General features: G+C 43.7%; 1 non-coding gene and 1 pseudogene across 1 annotated transcript; both read right to left on the reverse strand.

Annotated features, from left to right (window-relative positions):
• Nucleotides 1–14,610: 14,610 nt before the first annotated feature.
• On the reverse strand, nt 14,611–16,392 carry LOC104612295 (pentatricopeptide repeat-containing protein At5g66520 pseudogene; annotated as a pseudogene).
• Nucleotides 16,393–16,780: 388 nt separating this feature from the next.
• Nucleotides 16,781–16,853, reverse strand: TRNAF-GAA (transfer RNA phenylalanine (anticodon GAA)). Its single transcript has one exon. It is a non-coding gene; the product is annotated as a tRNA-Phe (tRNA).
• Between the last annotated feature and the right edge of the window lie 274 nt (nt 16,854–17,127).

Here is a 17,127-nt window from a genome sequence, read left to right on the forward strand (position 1 = left end):
CTCCGACCCCCAAAGCCAAAGAGGAGGAAAAAGGATGGTAACCCCCCGCTCTCTAGCTCTCTCATTTCTCTCCAAGCCCTCTGTAATCAGAAAGGTAACTTAGGCATCGGAGAGTCCCCGCCGGGAAAATACCCCCGGGTCCTCTAATTCAGTTCTCACAGGTCCCTCAGCTCCCGCCGTCTACAAAGGAGAAAAAATCACCCCACGCGGAGGGTAGTCGGGTTGCGCTGCACCAAGGAGCTCCACCATCCTCTGAGTTGCAGACCGCCTAGGAGCAAGTCAAGTGATGAGTTCGCCATCAGGCAGTTCGCCACCAGGGAGTTCACCACCAGGCAGTTCGCCACCAAGGAGCACCACCAGGCAGTTCGCCATCAGGCAGTTCGCCATCAGGCAGTTCGCCACCAAGCAGTTTGCCCCCAGGCAGTTCGCCACCAGGCAACTCGCCACCAAGCAGTTCGCCCCCAGGCAGTTCGCCACCAGGCAACTCGCCACCAAGCAGTTCGCCATCAGGGAGTTCACCACCAGGCAATTCGCCACCAGGCAGTTTGCCACCAGGCAGTTCGCCACCAGGCAGTTCGCCACCAGGCAACTCGCCACCAAGCAGTTTGCCCCCAGGCAGTTCGCCACCAGGCAACTCGCCACCAAGCAGTTCGCCCCCAGGCAGTTCGCCACCAGGCAACTCGCCACCAAGCAGTTCGCCATCAGGGAGTTCACCACCAGGCAGTTTGCCACCAGGCAGTTCGCCACCAGGCAGTTCGCCACCAGGGAGTTCGCCACCAGGGAGTTCGCCACCAGGCAGTTCGCCCCCAGGCAGTTCGCCCCCAGGCAGTTCGCCACCAGGGAGCACCACCAGGCAGTTCGCCACCCGGCAGTTTCGTCACCAAGTAGCTCTCCACCAGGGAGCTCGCCACTGGGTAGTTCGCCACCAAGCAGTTCATCACCAAGCAGTTCTCCCCCAGGGAGTTCGCCACCAAGTAGCTCATCACCAAGGCACATCACCACTGGGTCAAACAATGAGGTACTTAGCCAAAAAATTTATACATCACAAAAGATGGTACGTGACCAAAACGGTTACATCAATTGGCGTTGTCTGTGGGATCACGCTACGAAAAGCTAAGTTCTCATCCTACAAAAGCTAAGTTCTCATCTTACCAAAGCTAAGTCCTCACTTTTTTGAAGCTATCACTTTATAGTTTACATTTTTTATGAACTCAAAAACTATGCAGGGAGCTAATAGACTAAGTAGCTCTACCAACCTTACTTTCAATTCAGATAATGCCTCATCAGTCCTCTCCGCAAGGTCCCCCCTACAAAGATGAGCTCTTCGTGGCTTCCGCGGGAGTTGACAGCCAACAGACTACATAGACGCCCTTATTGGTCGAGCCTTCCAAGGTTCCCGAGTGAGCTGGCGACCTAAAGTTAGTAGTGCTGCCCCCGAAGGTCAAGCTCCTAGTAGCTTCTTGTAGGAGTGGGTGACCGGCATTACGAAGCTGATGCAGCACAATCATAGCTCGACACCTCATAGGCAAAGCCTACGGGCCATATTTCTGCTTAAGACCCGGTCGCCTCTCCGGCACGAGCAAAGTCAAAAAAGAGTAGACTACGAGTCACTCCCAAAAGCCTACGGGCCACATTACTGCTTAAGACCCGCTCGCCTCTCCGACACGGGCAAAAGTCAAAAAAGAGTAGACTACGAGTCACTCCCAAAAGCCTACGGGCCACATGACTGCTTAAGACCTGGTCGCCTCTCCGGCACGGGCAAAAGTCAAAAAAGAGTAGACTACGAGTCACTCCCAAAAGCCTACGGGCCACATTACTGCTTAAGACTCGATCGCCTCTCCGGCACGGGCAAAAGTCAAAAAAGAGTAGACTACGAGTCACTCCCAAAAGCCTACGGGCCACATTACTGCTTAAGACCCGGTCGCCTCTCCGACACGGGCAAAAGTAAAAAAAGAGTAGACTACGAGTCACTCCCAAAAGCCTACAGGCCACATTACTGCTTAAGACTCGGTCGCCTCTCCGGCACGGGCAAAAGTCAAAAAAGAGTAGACTACGAGTCACTCCCAAAAGCCTACGGGCCACATTACTGCTTAAGACCCGGTCGCCTCTCCGGCACGGGAAAGTCAAAAAAGAGTAGACTACGAGTCACTCCCAAAGCCTATGGGCCACATTACTGCTTAAGGCCCGGTCGCCTCTCCGGCACGAGCAAAGGTCAAAGAAGACTAGACTACGAGTCACTCCCAAAATCCCGCGGGCCACACTATTGCTAAATATCCAGTCGCTTCCTCAGCAGGAACAAAATCAGCAAAAGTGAACTATAAGTTGCCCCAGAGCCTAAGGGCTACACTACTGAACTGGTGGAGACCCCCTCGTTTTACTAGCAGCTCGCCACATACAGGCAGCTCCCAAAGCCTAAGGAATTGGATCAAAACTTACTAGCTCGTCGACTTACGGGCCAAAAGAAATCTACTCCCTTCGCTGAGTTACTCTCAGCTCGGGAGTGGGGGCAATTGATGAGGGCAGATTTGGCCCTCCAGTGAAATTGCGACATGTGGCACCTCGTGACAACAAGGCAAGCACCCAGGCAACAACTTACCAAGTTGGTGTCCCCCCCGGGCACCGGTCTGGCTGGCCTGGCGCGACCTGCACGGGGCCTACGGGTGGCCTGCACGCGGCCTGCGCGTGACCTACGCGCGGCATGCGCGCGACCTGCGCGGCCTGCGCGTGACCTACGCGCGGCATGCGTGCGATCTGCGCGGCCTGCGCGCGGCCTACGCGCGCAGCATGCGCGCGACCTGGCCGGATCAGCCTGCCACAGGCGCCGACTTGGCAACCTGGCCCGGACACAGGCGCCGACCTGGCAATCTGGCCCGGACACAAGCGCCGACCTAACAACTTGGCCCGGACACAGGCGTCGACCTAGCAACCTGGCCCGGACACCGACCCGCTGACTGACACAGGCGCCGACCTGATAACCTGGACCGGACACAGGCGCCGACCTCACAACCTGGCCCGGACACAGACGCCGGCCTGACAACCTGGCCCGGACACTGACCCGCCGACTGACACAGGCGCCGACCTGACAACCTGGCCCGGACACAGGCGCCGACCTCACAACCTGGCCTGGACACAGGCGTCGATCTCACAACCTGGCCCGGACACAGGCGCCGACCTGGCAACTTGGCCCGGACACAGGCGCCGACCTGACAACCTGGCCCAGACACAGGCGCCGGCCTGGCAACCTGGCCCGGACACCGACCCGCTGACTGACACAGGCGCTGACCTGACAACCTGGCCCGGACACAGGCGCCGGCCTGGCAACCTGGCCCGGATACCGACCCGCCGACTGACACAGGCGCCGACCTGACAACCTGGCCCGGACACAGGCGCCGACCTCACAACCTGGCCCGGACACAGGCGCCGACCTGGCAACCTGGCCCGGACACCGACCCGCCGACAGACACAGGCGCCGGCCTGGCAACCTGGCCCGGACACCGACTCGCCAACTAACACAGGCGCCGACCTGAAAACCTGGACCAAGCGCCGACCTGGCCGCCTGGCATAAGCGCCAGCCTAACAACCTCGAGGAGTTCATCACCGTACCCCGGTTCTGACGGGATATGACGTCTTACCGTTTGATGGCTTTTCACCCACCTAACCCGCGAGGGCACCACTATATAAGGACTCCGACCCCCAAAGCCAAAGGGGAGGAAAAAGGATGGTAACCCCCCCGCTCTCTAGCTCTCTCATTTCTCTCCAAGCCCTCTGTAATCAGAATGCTAACTTAGGCATCGGAGAGCCCCGCCGGGAAAATACCCCCGGGTCCTCTGATTTAGTTCTCGTAGATCCCTCAGCTCCCGCCGTCTACAAAGGAGAGAAAATCACCCCACGCGGAGGGTAGTCGGGTTGCGCTGCACCAGGGAGCTCCACCATCCTTTGAGTTGCAGACCACCTAGGAGCAAGTCAAGTGACGAGTTCACCACCAGGCAGTTCGCCACCAGGGAGCACCACCAGGCAGTTCACCATCAGGCAGTTCGCCACCAAGGAATTCGCCACCAGGCAGTTCGCCCCCAGGCAGTTCACCACCAGGCAGCTCGCCACCAGGCAGTTCGCCACCAGGCAGCTCGCCACCAGGCAGTTCGCCACCAGGGAATTCGCCACCAGGGAGTTCACCCTCAGGCAGTTCGCCACCAGGCAGTTCGCCACCAGGCAGCTCGCCACCAGGCAATTCGCCATCAGGCAGTTCACCACCAGGGAGTTCACCACCAGGCAGTTCGCCACCAGGCAGTTTGCCACCAGGCAGTTCACCACCAGGCAGTTCGCCCCCAGGTAGTTTGCCACCAGGGAGTTCGCCACCAAGCAGTTCGCCCCCAGGCAGTTCGCCACCAGGGAGTTCGCCACCAGGCAGTTCGCCCCCAGGCAGTTCGCCACCAGGGAGCACCACCAGGCAGTTCGCCACCTGGCAGTTCGTCACCAAGTAGCTCTCCACCAGGGAGCTCGCCACTGGGTAGTTCGCCACCAAGCAGTTCATCACCAAGCAGTTCTCCCCCAGGGAGTTCGCCACCAAGTAGCTCATCACCAAGGCACATCACCCCTGGGTCAAACAACGAGGTACTTAGCCAAAAAATTTATACATCACAAAAAATGGTACGTGACCAAAAACGGTTACATCAGTATCCAAGAAAAGTGATGCAAGTCATCCAAAGGATTATAGACCGATCAGTCTAGTAAATAGCTTTTATTAGATGATCAATAAGGTGCTGTTAATTAGGATTAGAAAGGTGCTCTCAACTATCATTTCAAACAATTAAGGAGCTTTTGTGAAAGGGAGACAAATCAAGGAACTTGTAGCAAATGAGAGTTTAGAGAATTATAAGAGATTTAGAAGAAGAGGTGTGGTCTGCAAAATAGATCTGGAAAAGGCTTATGACTTGGTTGACTGGTCCTTCTTATTGGAGGTGATAATTAACTTTGGGTTTGGAGACATCTGGTGCAAATGTGTAATGGGTTGCATTAGGGATTATCAATATTCTATTTTGGTGAACAAGACAGTGGGGGACTATTTCCCAGCTTTGAAGGGGATTAGACAAGGAGACCCCCTATCCCATTTCTTGTTTACATTGGTTGTTGAAGTGTTGGGGGATTGATGTCCAAAGCAGATTCTAGGGAACTAGTAAGAGGGTGGAGAGTTGGAAGAGATAACATATCACTTACACACTTACAATCTGCAGATGACACGATTCTGTTTTGTGAAGGAGGGGATATCAATTGGATTAAAAACTTGAAACTCACTATACAACTTTTTGAGCAAATGTCAAACCTTAGGGTGAACTTTGAGGAAAGTTGTATAGTTGGAGTCAATATGGGGGAAGGGGAGATTGGTGAATATGCAGACATTTTGGGATATGTAGTTTCTAACTGGCCCTTAAATTACCTTGGTTCACCTTTGGGGGATAATCCTCAGAAAGGTGATTTTTGGGCCCCTGTTGTGGAGAGATTTGAAGAGAGACTTACCAATTGGAAGAAAATTTATTTGTCTCTTGGAGGGAGAATCACCTTAATTAGGTCTACTCTGACTAACTTTCCTATATATTTTTTGTCAGTCTTTAGGATTCCGGTTAAGGTGACCAGTAGGTTAAAAAAACTAATGAGGGATTTTCTATGGGAGCTAGGGGAGGAGGAGAAGGACCATAGGGTCAGGTGGGAGGTGATCTGTAGGGGTAAAAAGGAGGGAGGTTTGGGAATTGGGAACATTAGGACTAGGAACCTAGCATTACTAGGGAATTGGCTGTGGAGATTCTCATTGGAGAAAGAAAGACAGTGGGTTAAGATAGTGGGGAGTATACATGGGCTGGCAGATAATGGATGGGATTCAGGAATTCTAGATAGGACTACAAGAGCTTCTCCTTGGAAAGCTATTCAAGCCATCTTGCCCTTATTCTCTCCATGGATCAGGTACGACTTGCACTCAGGTAACCTCATTAAGTTTTGGGAACATGTTTGGGTTGAGGATTTCTCTTTGAAAAATCAATTTCTAGGCCTTTTTGCTATTTCTACCCTGAAAAATGAACCAGTCTCCTCCTTTCTTATTCCTCCTAATTCACTTTCTGGGTTTGGATGGAATTTAAGTTTGTGAGAAGATGTCAAGGACACAGAGTTAGCCTGTACTTTAGCCTTACTATCCATTCTTGAAGGGGTCATCATTAAGCCTTCAAAGACAGATAGCAGAATTTGGACACTCACTCCCTCGGGTTCCTACACTTGTGCCTCTTTCTTCAAAGCACTATTACCCTCTCCTCCTATTGAATCATCTTTCCCTGTTAAAGAAGTGTGGTGTCGACCTATACTTCCAAAGGTTGGGAGTTTCTGTTGGGAAGCCTTTCTGGAAAGAGTTAATGCAGGGGATCTACTCCAAAGGAAAAGACCCAACAATTGCTTGTCTCCTCACTGGTGTGTTCTCTATAAATCCGATGGTGAATCTAGATACCATTTACTAATTTCTTGTCAGTTTGTTAAAGTTATTTGGGTATGGTTTACTTCTCTGTTTGGGTGTAGGTGGATTCCCCCTTTGAATGTGCCAAGTTTATTTACCTCCATGCCTAATTGGCCAACCAAAAGGGCTAAGATCATGTGGAGGTGTGGTAGAGTTGCGATATGCTGGACTGTTTGGGAGTAGACCTATTCATGGGCCGGGTGGCCCGACGGGCTGACCCAACCCCTAGACGGGCTTGAACACGCAAATGAGCCCGCGGGCTTGACCTCAAGCCAAAAAACCTAGCCCACAATAAATTCGAGTTGGGCTCGGGATTTGCCAAAATAACCCGACCCGACCTATAGACTAAACCCAACAACCCTATCCTAAGTAACCCTTCTCATTTATCTCTTTCTACTTTTCCAGTTAGCCGAATTGCCCTGCCCAATGCCGAACCTCTCTTCTCTTCACATCCTCCTCACACTCTCAAGCAGCCACAGAACTGGCGAACATTCACCGGTGCAACAACTTCAGCAGACCGGCGGTGAGTCTTTTCTCTCTTTCTTTCTTTCTTTCTTTCTCTTTCTCTCTCTATCTCTCTCTCTTTCTCTCTCTCGTTCCTCTTCTCACTTCTTCTCTTTCAAATCTCAAACACCGGCAAGGCGATGAACATAGGCACCGGCGGTGGCGGTGAGTCCTCTCTCTCTCTCTCTCTTTCTCTCTCTCTCAGACGCGAACTGACTCCACTTTTCACTGTCAAAATTGCATCTCACCATGAATTGAGCATCGACGGCGGCGGTGAATCCTCTCTTTCTCTCTCTCTCTCTCACACACACACACACTCACACACACAGACGAACTCAGCACCGACGAACACAGTCACCGGCAGTGAGTTCTTTCTTCTGTTAGGTCTGGCTTCGGGCTCAGGCCCAGACTTCGGGCTTTTTATTAGGGCCGGGCTTGGGCTTGGGCCTAACAAAATTATGTTTATGAAGAGTAAAAGCTCGGCCCAAGCCTGGCCCGACCCATGAACAGGTCTATTTGGGAGGAGAGGAACTCAAGGATATTCTCAAATAAGGAGAGAAGTGTGGAAGAAATCATGGAGATTATCCACATTAGGATGAAACATTGGTTGAGAACATTGGAATTGTTTAAAGTGTAATCAATTGATGAGTTGATAAGGAATTGGAAGGAGATCGCAGATTTAGGCTGAAGTATAAAGATTTTAAACTCTTGCTGAACACCTCCACCTTATGGGTTTATCAAATTGAACTTTGATGGTAGCAACATAGGCAACCCAGGGCCTTCCAGAGTAGGGGGAGTGATAAGGGATGAAATAGGGAATTTGTTAGCCATGTACTCTGGTCCGATTGGGGTGGGAGACTCCTTGAGGGCTGAGATTTTAGGAGCTATTGAAGGGATACAAAGGGTTAAGGAAATGAATATCAAAAAGTTGATTATAGAAGGTGATTATGAAACTGTGGTAAATTGGCTAAAAGAGGACAGTTCTATGCTTTGGAATTACAACAATGAAAAGAAGAAGTTCAAGTGGCTCACCAATGACATGGAAATTCATTGTACATGGATAAAGAGAAGTGCAAATGCATTGGCAAACGGTCTAGCTAGGCAAGGGGTAAACAAAAACATTATATTTTGGGCTGCTTTGTAATTGCTACATGGTCAGGATGTTCCTTGGGTAGCTGGGAGTTAAGACTTTTTATCTCCTTCCCTTGTAACTCTAATTCTCTATATCATTTTATTCAGATATGGATCCCGCTAAACAACCGATCCTGATGTAGTTTATCAGTAATAATAACTAAATTTCTTTATTGCCTACTATTGTCTTATTGTTTAGTTAATTGATTAACTCTACCCTTATTCTTTATGTACTATCTAGAATATTCTTAAGTTTCTGATAATTGATTAGCTCTATCTCCACCGTTAGCATCCCTTAATGTTTATACACAATCCGTGTATATGTGACATCACGTGGCCAATAATTTTTTTTTAAAACCCAATGTTATTCATAGTTGAATTGGTTAGTGTGTATGGCTGCAGACTGTAGTTGAGGGTGTTGTGTGGGAGGAAAGGAAGATGGCGATGTAACTCCAGCTTGATTGGAGCTGTTGATGAACTGCTTAACCGAGAGCAGAAGCGCCACAAATTCATAGGGAGATGGAAAAAAGACAGATCTGAACTTGTAAAGCTGTGTTTTTTTTCTTAACGCGCTAGCTGTCTTGATATAATGCCTTGATTAGGATTGGCGAGACGAGTAGAGAGGTAGAGCAGTAATAGCAGCAGTAGTTAAGGTTCTGAATATTGAACTCTGCCGCTTCAGCGGTGCCAAGATATATACCCTGGTAAACAAGGTTTTTAAAATTGGATGAGATAAAGAACCGTTCTGGGGTCTGGTTCTCAAATCAAATGGTCCGATTGATCTAAATGAACGACTCACACTGACAAAAAAATAAAAAAAAAAACAAAAAAACGACAAAAAACTGTTGTTTGGGTCGACGGTTTAATTGCCTGAGTTAGTGGTTTGCTAACCAAATCAATGGTTTTGGGGTGAAACGAAACCAGTCAGGTGATCGGTTCCCAGTTTTTCCAGTCCGACCGTCCAGTCCAATCTGGTTTTGGAAACAATACTGTTTAGGGTATCAGATTTGTTTGTGCAAATTCACAGGTTTACTTCTTTGCCAATTCAAAGTGCAAGAGGTATTTCCACAACTGACTAAGGCCCTATTTTATTTCACTTCTAAGAAGCAAGGATCAAAGTATCGGTATCGGATATCATATCAGATAACTTGGATATGGATATGGATATAGATACGCTTAGGAAACACATGGATATGAACGAAAAATTGGAAACGTTTGGATACACTAGGAAAATGCACATAAATTCCATAAATATATTAATAATATTAAGTTTAATGCCAAAATAATTATAAATAATATATAAATACATAGGAGTTTTATATTTTAATGGTATATATGAAGAAATATATTACAACTAATATAGCGAGATGCATAGATATTATGCAATTTTATTGATAGTGCATCAATCAAGAATCTAAAACATATTATATAGATTCTTAGAAATTAGTACATGAACAAAAGCCATTATTATTTTATTTTTTTATTAAACTCCAATGCACAAAATATATGCAACTATTTTATTTGAATTACTATATCAATATTTCTATTTTAATTATTTTTTAACATACAAAAAAATCAATTCTCAAATAAATATGTTATTATAAAATGTAAAGTAAAGTATTAATTAATAATTTATAAAAATATATAATCTTAACTTAAAATATATCAAATCTATTAAAATTTTAAAGATATATATCATATGAAAATTTATAAATTTTAATTAGTAAAATAATTATTCCATTATTAATATTTTATTTTATAAAAATTCTAAAATACAAAATTATTTTATTTTTATATAAATGTAGATTAGTGGATTGACCAATTCAATTTATGTTATATTCTCAAATATTTTGTAAATAATATTTTTATTTTTTAAATAGTAAAGACAATATTATTAACGCAAATTAAAATATTAATTAATAATTTATAAAAATTTGAATATACATATAATGTGAAAATTTATAAATTTTAAGCATTAAAATAATTATTTTATTTGTATAAATTTCTTGAAATTAAAAATCAATTTTTGGTATATATGTAGATTTGGTAAATTATTCTTTAATGTTGATAAAATACTAATTTAAAAAATTATTCTTTTTAATTTATAGTTGGAGTTGTTGAATATTATTATATATTATTTATTAGGGTTGTATGTAGACTACTAGACTTTAATGTTGATAAAGGTTAATGTATTTATTTTATTATTAAAAAGTTATAAGTGGTGTGGTGATTTAAGAGACATGCTCTTGGTCATATAGTACGATACGCGTCGACATAGTAGCGTATCAAACTGATACACACAACTGGTAGGATAAGTATCCAATTGTGACGCATCCTATGCCGGTCAAGTCCAATATTGATACGATACCCCAGTATCGGGCGTATTGTATCAATATTTTAATCGCTGCTAAGAAGTACTTATTCTTATAAGTACTTAAAAGAAGTATTGGGGGCCACACATCAAGTGGAAAAAAACACTTATACTTGTTTGGTATAAAAAGTCAGGTATAAGTGCTTATTTTCAAAAAAAAAAAAGTACTTAACAAATAAGCATATTGAAAGTGGCTTTTTTTAAGCACATCTTCAACAAGTGCTTCTTTAAAAATCTAGGACGTTCCAATCTCTTAAAAAGTCGGGTATACTTGATGCATGTTGTATGTGTGTTTGGTTCTACAATTGTTTGTATGAATACCTACAATATTCTTTCTCATTTTTGTTGAATATTACACAAATAATATGTAATTAATTGAAATTGTTTTGTTATTTTATTGCATATTCTGAATTTTGCTTCATTGTTTTTGGAATTTTAATGTGAATAAAATATTTTCTTGCATATTGTTTTTGAATATTACTCACAGTTTTGTGTTTGTTGATTTTTAATATGAATATTGTGATTACATTCTTGTTGATTTTTGTGATGTGTTTACATTGTTTTTATTAAACCAAAATTTTATTTATTTTTTAATGACATGAAAAATTATTATTCTGCTGTTTTAGTTTCTCCTATAATTTTATGATGTGTTTTACATTTTTATTAACCCGAAATTTCAGTTATTTCTTTATTACTAATGTGAATTAGAACTATTATCCTATTTTTTGGTAAATTTCTCTTTGCATTTTTGTGATGTGTTTTACATTTTCTATTAACCTGAAATTTAAGTTATTTCTTTATTAGTAATGTGAATTAGAATTATTATCCTATTTTTTTGGTAAATTTCTCTTTGCATTTTTGTGATGTATTTTACATTTTTTATTGGGTAAATCTCTTAAACTACCCCTATTGTTTAGCGTAATGACAGATGATACCCCTACTCTTTAGCTGTTGTCGTGCACTATCCTTAAATTTTCTGACAATTGTCTAACTCCTCCCCTTAATATTCATTAATATTTTGTCGAAATTCATACACACGTGACACCATGTATAAATTTTCTTCAAAACCCAATTTTGTCCTTCGTCCCTCTCCCTTCTTCTTCACAGTTTCTCCCTGGCGGCAGCTACAGTGAACCATTCTGCAACCTCCCTTGCTTCGTCGTCGTAAGTAATGGCGAATATCCCTCTCCCTTCTTCTTCACCATCTCTCCCTGGCGACAGCTACAGTGAACCACTCTGGGTTACCAGTGCTAGAGTCAACCCTCTTTCCTTCTCGCCAACCCAGATGGAGAAAGGAGAAGCAGAGGAAGAAGGAGAAAGAGAAGAAAATTTGGTCGTCTGTATCTCAGTCCGTGGAAGGGTCTGCCCCTGCTGCAACTTGCAGTGGCGGTGATGAAACAGGGGCGAGAGGGAATGGAGGAGAAAGAGAGAAAGAGAACGAAGGGGAGGAAGAGAGAAAGAGAGGGAGGGAGCCATTCGTCAGTGGCTACCGTCGCCTGCATGCACTAACTGGCGCCTGATGGTGGACTAGTAGAGGTATAGGTTGAGCTATGAACTCAACAAGACCTCCTCACCAGTAGCCCCAGCTGCAAACCCAGAATCCAAAGCTACACCAAAAGGACTCGTCGCAGGCACAACCATCGCAGGTGACGGCAGCCACCGACGAAGGGGACGAAGGGGACAAAGGGGAGAAAGAGCAGCGAGCACCCACCGGGATGGGTTTCTCCCTTACCTGTTCCCCATCCCCATCTCCTTCACCTGCAGATGTGGAGGAACGAAGATCTCTAGCTTTTGCGATGGCAGAGAAGGCGACGACTTTCTTTGATTTTTGCAAGTGAACAAGAATGGAATTCTTAGAATGGAGGAACCCAAGTGGTTGGACAATAGATACCTCCAATCGATGTCTAAGATATTTGCTACTACTTGGAGGTCGAAACCCAAAAAGAAACCATCACTTAATTGCTTGGAGAAAGGAAGACAAGTGTCAAATTCTCCTTCCTTATATCCAACTACAACCTGATTTTGTTATGGCCCTCTCTCTCTCTCTCTCGTTTTGACAATACACCATGGTCTGTGGATTCATTTTTCACATCAAACATCTGAACATGGTGGATCCAGATGAGAAAGGCTCCATAGGAAACGCAGTGCCATCCCGAGCATTGCACATTAATTGTGGGCGCAAGTAAGAAAGTAAACCAGGTGCCATCCTCAGCATTGCACATCCATTGTGAAGATTCCAACATGGGAGTTTGAGTAGATGCCTTTTCTTCTTCTTCTTCAGAGTTTTTCCACTGTTTTAAGTGACAGAAAACAGTTGGCTGACCTCCGCCATCCCTTGTTCCACCATCCACCAGCAACGGTTGCATCGCTGGTACATACTCTCTCTCTTGACCTGTCTCTTTTTCCATCTTTTTCTTTGTTTCATTTTAAAAATTTGAAGGAGAATAATGGGTAAAAGTCTTTCTCTTCGTTATCACATCAATGACAAGGAGGTTTTAGACAATTGTCAGAAAATTTAAAAGCACTATAAGGTAATATGTAAATAATAAGGATAAACCATAAGGGTAATTTAATAAATTTGCCCATAACACAAGTAGGCAAAAAATTGTTTTGGCATATAAGTAACTTTTGCACATGGTTTTTAATAACAAACCAGAAATAGAACCAGTCAGGGGACTGGTTTCTAGTTAAGCGGTTCAACCGTTCATGTCGAACAGTTCGACCCATGATGTCATAACTAAATTAAAAATAAAAAATATATTTATAAATAATAAAAAATAGAAAAAATACAGAAAATAAAACTATCTAAATAAAAAAATAATACACTACAAGACACATAGAAAATATAAAAATAAAATACAGAAAAATTATAAAAAATACAGAAAAAACACAAAAAAAATAAAAAATACAGAAAAAACAGAAAAATAAAACTTTCTAAATACAAAAATAACAAAGTGCATAACAAATAGAACATACAAAAAAAAAGTACAGAAAAATAAAACAGAACATATAGAGATTTCAAGAAGAAAACCCTCAAAAAATTCAAGTCAAATTACAAGAATAAAAAGCTCTATATTTGGATTCAAGAATCAAGAACCAAGAACCATACGAGATCCTATTATTAGTTGGAATCTAATATGCATTGTGTTACTTAGAAATCAAAAGAAAAATCAAACGAACTTCCCAAAGTATCACATTTTGAGCCTGCACCTACCAGATGAACTCTTGGAATCATCAATCACTCGGATTTTTAGTTCAGTCCAGCCTCTAAGAAATAGGATTGTTCAAAAGTTTAAATAATCGGAAGTTTGATGTCATTTCGTAGTTTATTATCCTATTTAACTGAAAGCAAAACTTCCTTATGGTAAACTAATTAGAAGAAATAAAACGTTTGTAAATAGACCCGTTTGTAAATAGTCAGCAATTACTGCCACTGCAAACTCCCTGCCCACTGATGCAAATTCGTCGCCCACCGCTGCAAATTTGCTTGTCGCAACTCTTACTGCTGAAACCTGAAAGTGTTGCAAAATACGCTGGCCGCCACTGCAAACTCACTGTTATCGGTCACCGTCGGACACCGAAGGTGCTGGCCGCTGTAGGTGGTTGGTTGGGTGTGAGGGTTGAGAGGAAGGAAGGGTTAGAACGAAAATGGGGCTCTAACCCTAAAGGGCCTAAACATTTGATTTTGGGTTGGGGATATTGAAGTCATTTTATTTTTTGTTTTTTGTTTTATTTAAAACAGTGAAAATAAAAAAGATAACTCACGGAACCACTGCCCAGGTCGAATGGTTTAGTGGTCCAACTGCTCGGGTCAGCGGTTTTTTGACTTTTTCAATGTTTTTAAGAATTTCCAGTTTCTAGTATAACTGGACCCGGGGGCTGACCGGTTACCGGTTTTTCCGGTCTGACCGTCCGGTCCGGTCTGGTTTTGAAAACCACTAGAGACTGCAATATTTAAAACAGGTCATCTGGCAGGGATTGAAACATGGTAGCAGCGAAAAAGAATGCAATATCTTGGAGCTTTTGATGCAGCAGTTAACGCAATCGCTTGCATATGTTCTTACAGCTATCGAGATATAAGCTTTTTAGTTCTATACAGAGGTCTCATTTTTCACCAGTAGTCTTTACAAGTACAAGAACCATCCTTGAAAAGATGGAACCGTGTTCTATCTCTAACAACTATTTCTCGATTATAAATTTTAGAGATCAGTTTGGTGACAGTATGACAATCACTACAAACTCGTAGGTTTTTTACTATACGAATGGGGACTCCATTTACGTTATCAATCAATGCAAAAGCAATCGCCAACTTCTCACTATGACGAGCCAGTGCTTCTTCCTTGTCTTCCTCGTCAATGTCGAGAAAAATCTCTGTTTTGTTAGGGCAGTATCCTTCCAATTCCAATTTCTTCTCAATCTCCTCCCATTTCATTAAAATTTCCCTTATTTGGGGATGCGTGGTGTCACCCACAATGAATTGGTAGACAGTTCCTCTGATCTCAACTACGCTACAACCTGCAACCTTAACAATACCCTTTGTTTCCATCATCTCTCTCACCTTTCTCGCATCCTGCAGCCTTCCTGATGCTGCATATATGTTGGCCAGAAGCACATATACTCCACCATTATCAGGCTCTAACTGAATCAATTGCTTCCCCACATACTCTGCCAGTTCGACATTCCGGTAATATCTACAACCTGCCATGAGTGCTCCCCAAATAAGGGCATCAGGCTCCATTGGCATGTTGTCAACCATATGTTTTGCCTCATCAAGTAGCCCACAGCGTGCCAAAAGATCCACCATGCAACCATAATGTTCAATTTTAGGCAAAATGCCGTAGTTTCTACTCATTGACTCGAAAATTTGACGCCCTTGATCAACCAGGCCGGAATGTGTGCAGGCACAGAGGACCCCAATGAAGGTTACATCATCAGGCACTATACCGGCCATCTCCATATCTGAGTAGAGAGCAAGTGCTACTTGGCCTCGACCATGCATAGCAAGCCCCTTGATCATAGTAGTCCAAGCCAACAAATTTTTAGCTTTCATCCCATTAAAAACCTCTTTAGCCAATTCTACTTCTCCGCACTTGGCATACATGTCGATTAGTGAAGTACCCAAGAAAACGCTCCCTTCCATGTTGTTAGACTTCAAGTATCCATGCACCCATTTGCCTTGTTCAAGTGCACCCAACTGGGCACAAGCTGATAGCACACTCACCAAAGTGACCTCATTGGGTTTAATTAGCTCAGCTTGCATTCTAGAAAAATGACTTAAAGCCTCCCTGGACAGCCCACATTGGACATACCCAGCAATCAAAGCACTCCAGGAGATTGTATTTCTATCAGGCATTTGATCGAACAGGGACTTGGCTGTCCTAATATGGCCAATCCTAGCATAAGAACTGATCATAGAGTTCCAAGAAACGACATCTAATTCTTCGGCACCATCAAACAATTGCCTTGCATCTTCGATGTGGCCAGTTATGGAGTAGAAGTGAATGAGAGCATTGTTAACATAAATGTACGAATCCAAGCCAAATTTGACCGCCTGCCCGTGGACCGACTGACCCTGCACAAAGGCGGGACCTTGGGAACATGCTTTGAGGAGAAAAGGGAAGGTGTAGATATCGGGGAGGAGGTTTGCCTGGAGGATTTGGGTATACACGGAAATGGAGTTTAATGGGGTGACAGTCATGGAATAGGCTCTTATCATAGTGTTGTAGAAGAAGATGTTTGGGTGGTGGAGCTGGGAGAAGATGAGGGCGGGGTAGTGAAGGTCACCGGAATCTAAGCTGGCGGCTAAGGAGAGGAAGCGGCCTTGGAGGTGGACGTCGGAAAGCATGAGTCCAGTGGTGGTGAGCTGTGCATGAATTTGCTTGATTTGTATCATGTTTGTGCATTTCTTGAGGAGGTGGTGAAGAGAGGAGGTCATCAGCGACGGTGTATCATCTCGTGGAATTGGAATCGGGATATGCTCCCCACAGAGCGCTCCTTACACCGATTTCATAGCACATTAGGAACATCTCATGAATAATGGCTTTCTTTCTCTGTATATTGAAGGAACAATCTGCTATTGCTTTTGAAAGTGAACCCTGTTTTTGGATAACCAAACAAAGAGAAATGCTTTCTAGGTGGGGAGAGAGAGAGACTGTCTGTCATCAACCCATCACACAGCAGGAAAGTCGGAAGATGATTGGCTTTCCGTTACCAGGGAAGAGAAGAAGGATCGTCTGTGCTCTGTACACCCAGATGAAATCAAAAATAAAACAAAATATGTATGCGGTGAGCGTAGATCGAACACGCGACCTTAAGATCTTCAGTCTGACGCTCTCCCAACTGAGATATCCCCGCATCTATCCTTATCCTGTTTATATCTATATACAGATAATAACAATTTAGAAAGTTCAAATAATTCTCCTAAAAATTAAAACTTAAAATAAAGAGTTCATTATATATTTATAATTTTACACATTTCATTTAGATATAATATATATATATATATATAAAATTTCAGTTTACGGTTTAATTCAATTTTTAAAATTCAATAAACCAAACCAAACCACAATTCGGTTTGGTTCAATTCAATTTTATGGTTTGAACCGTATAATGGACACCCCTAACTCTA

This window comes from Nelumbo nucifera, chromosome 1, assembly GCF_055504915.1.
Source record: "Nelumbo nucifera cultivar China Antique chromosome 1, China Antique-T2T, whole genome shotgun sequence".
Lineage (NCBI taxonomy): Eukaryota > Viridiplantae > Streptophyta > Magnoliopsida > Proteales > Nelumbonaceae > Nelumbo > Nelumbo nucifera.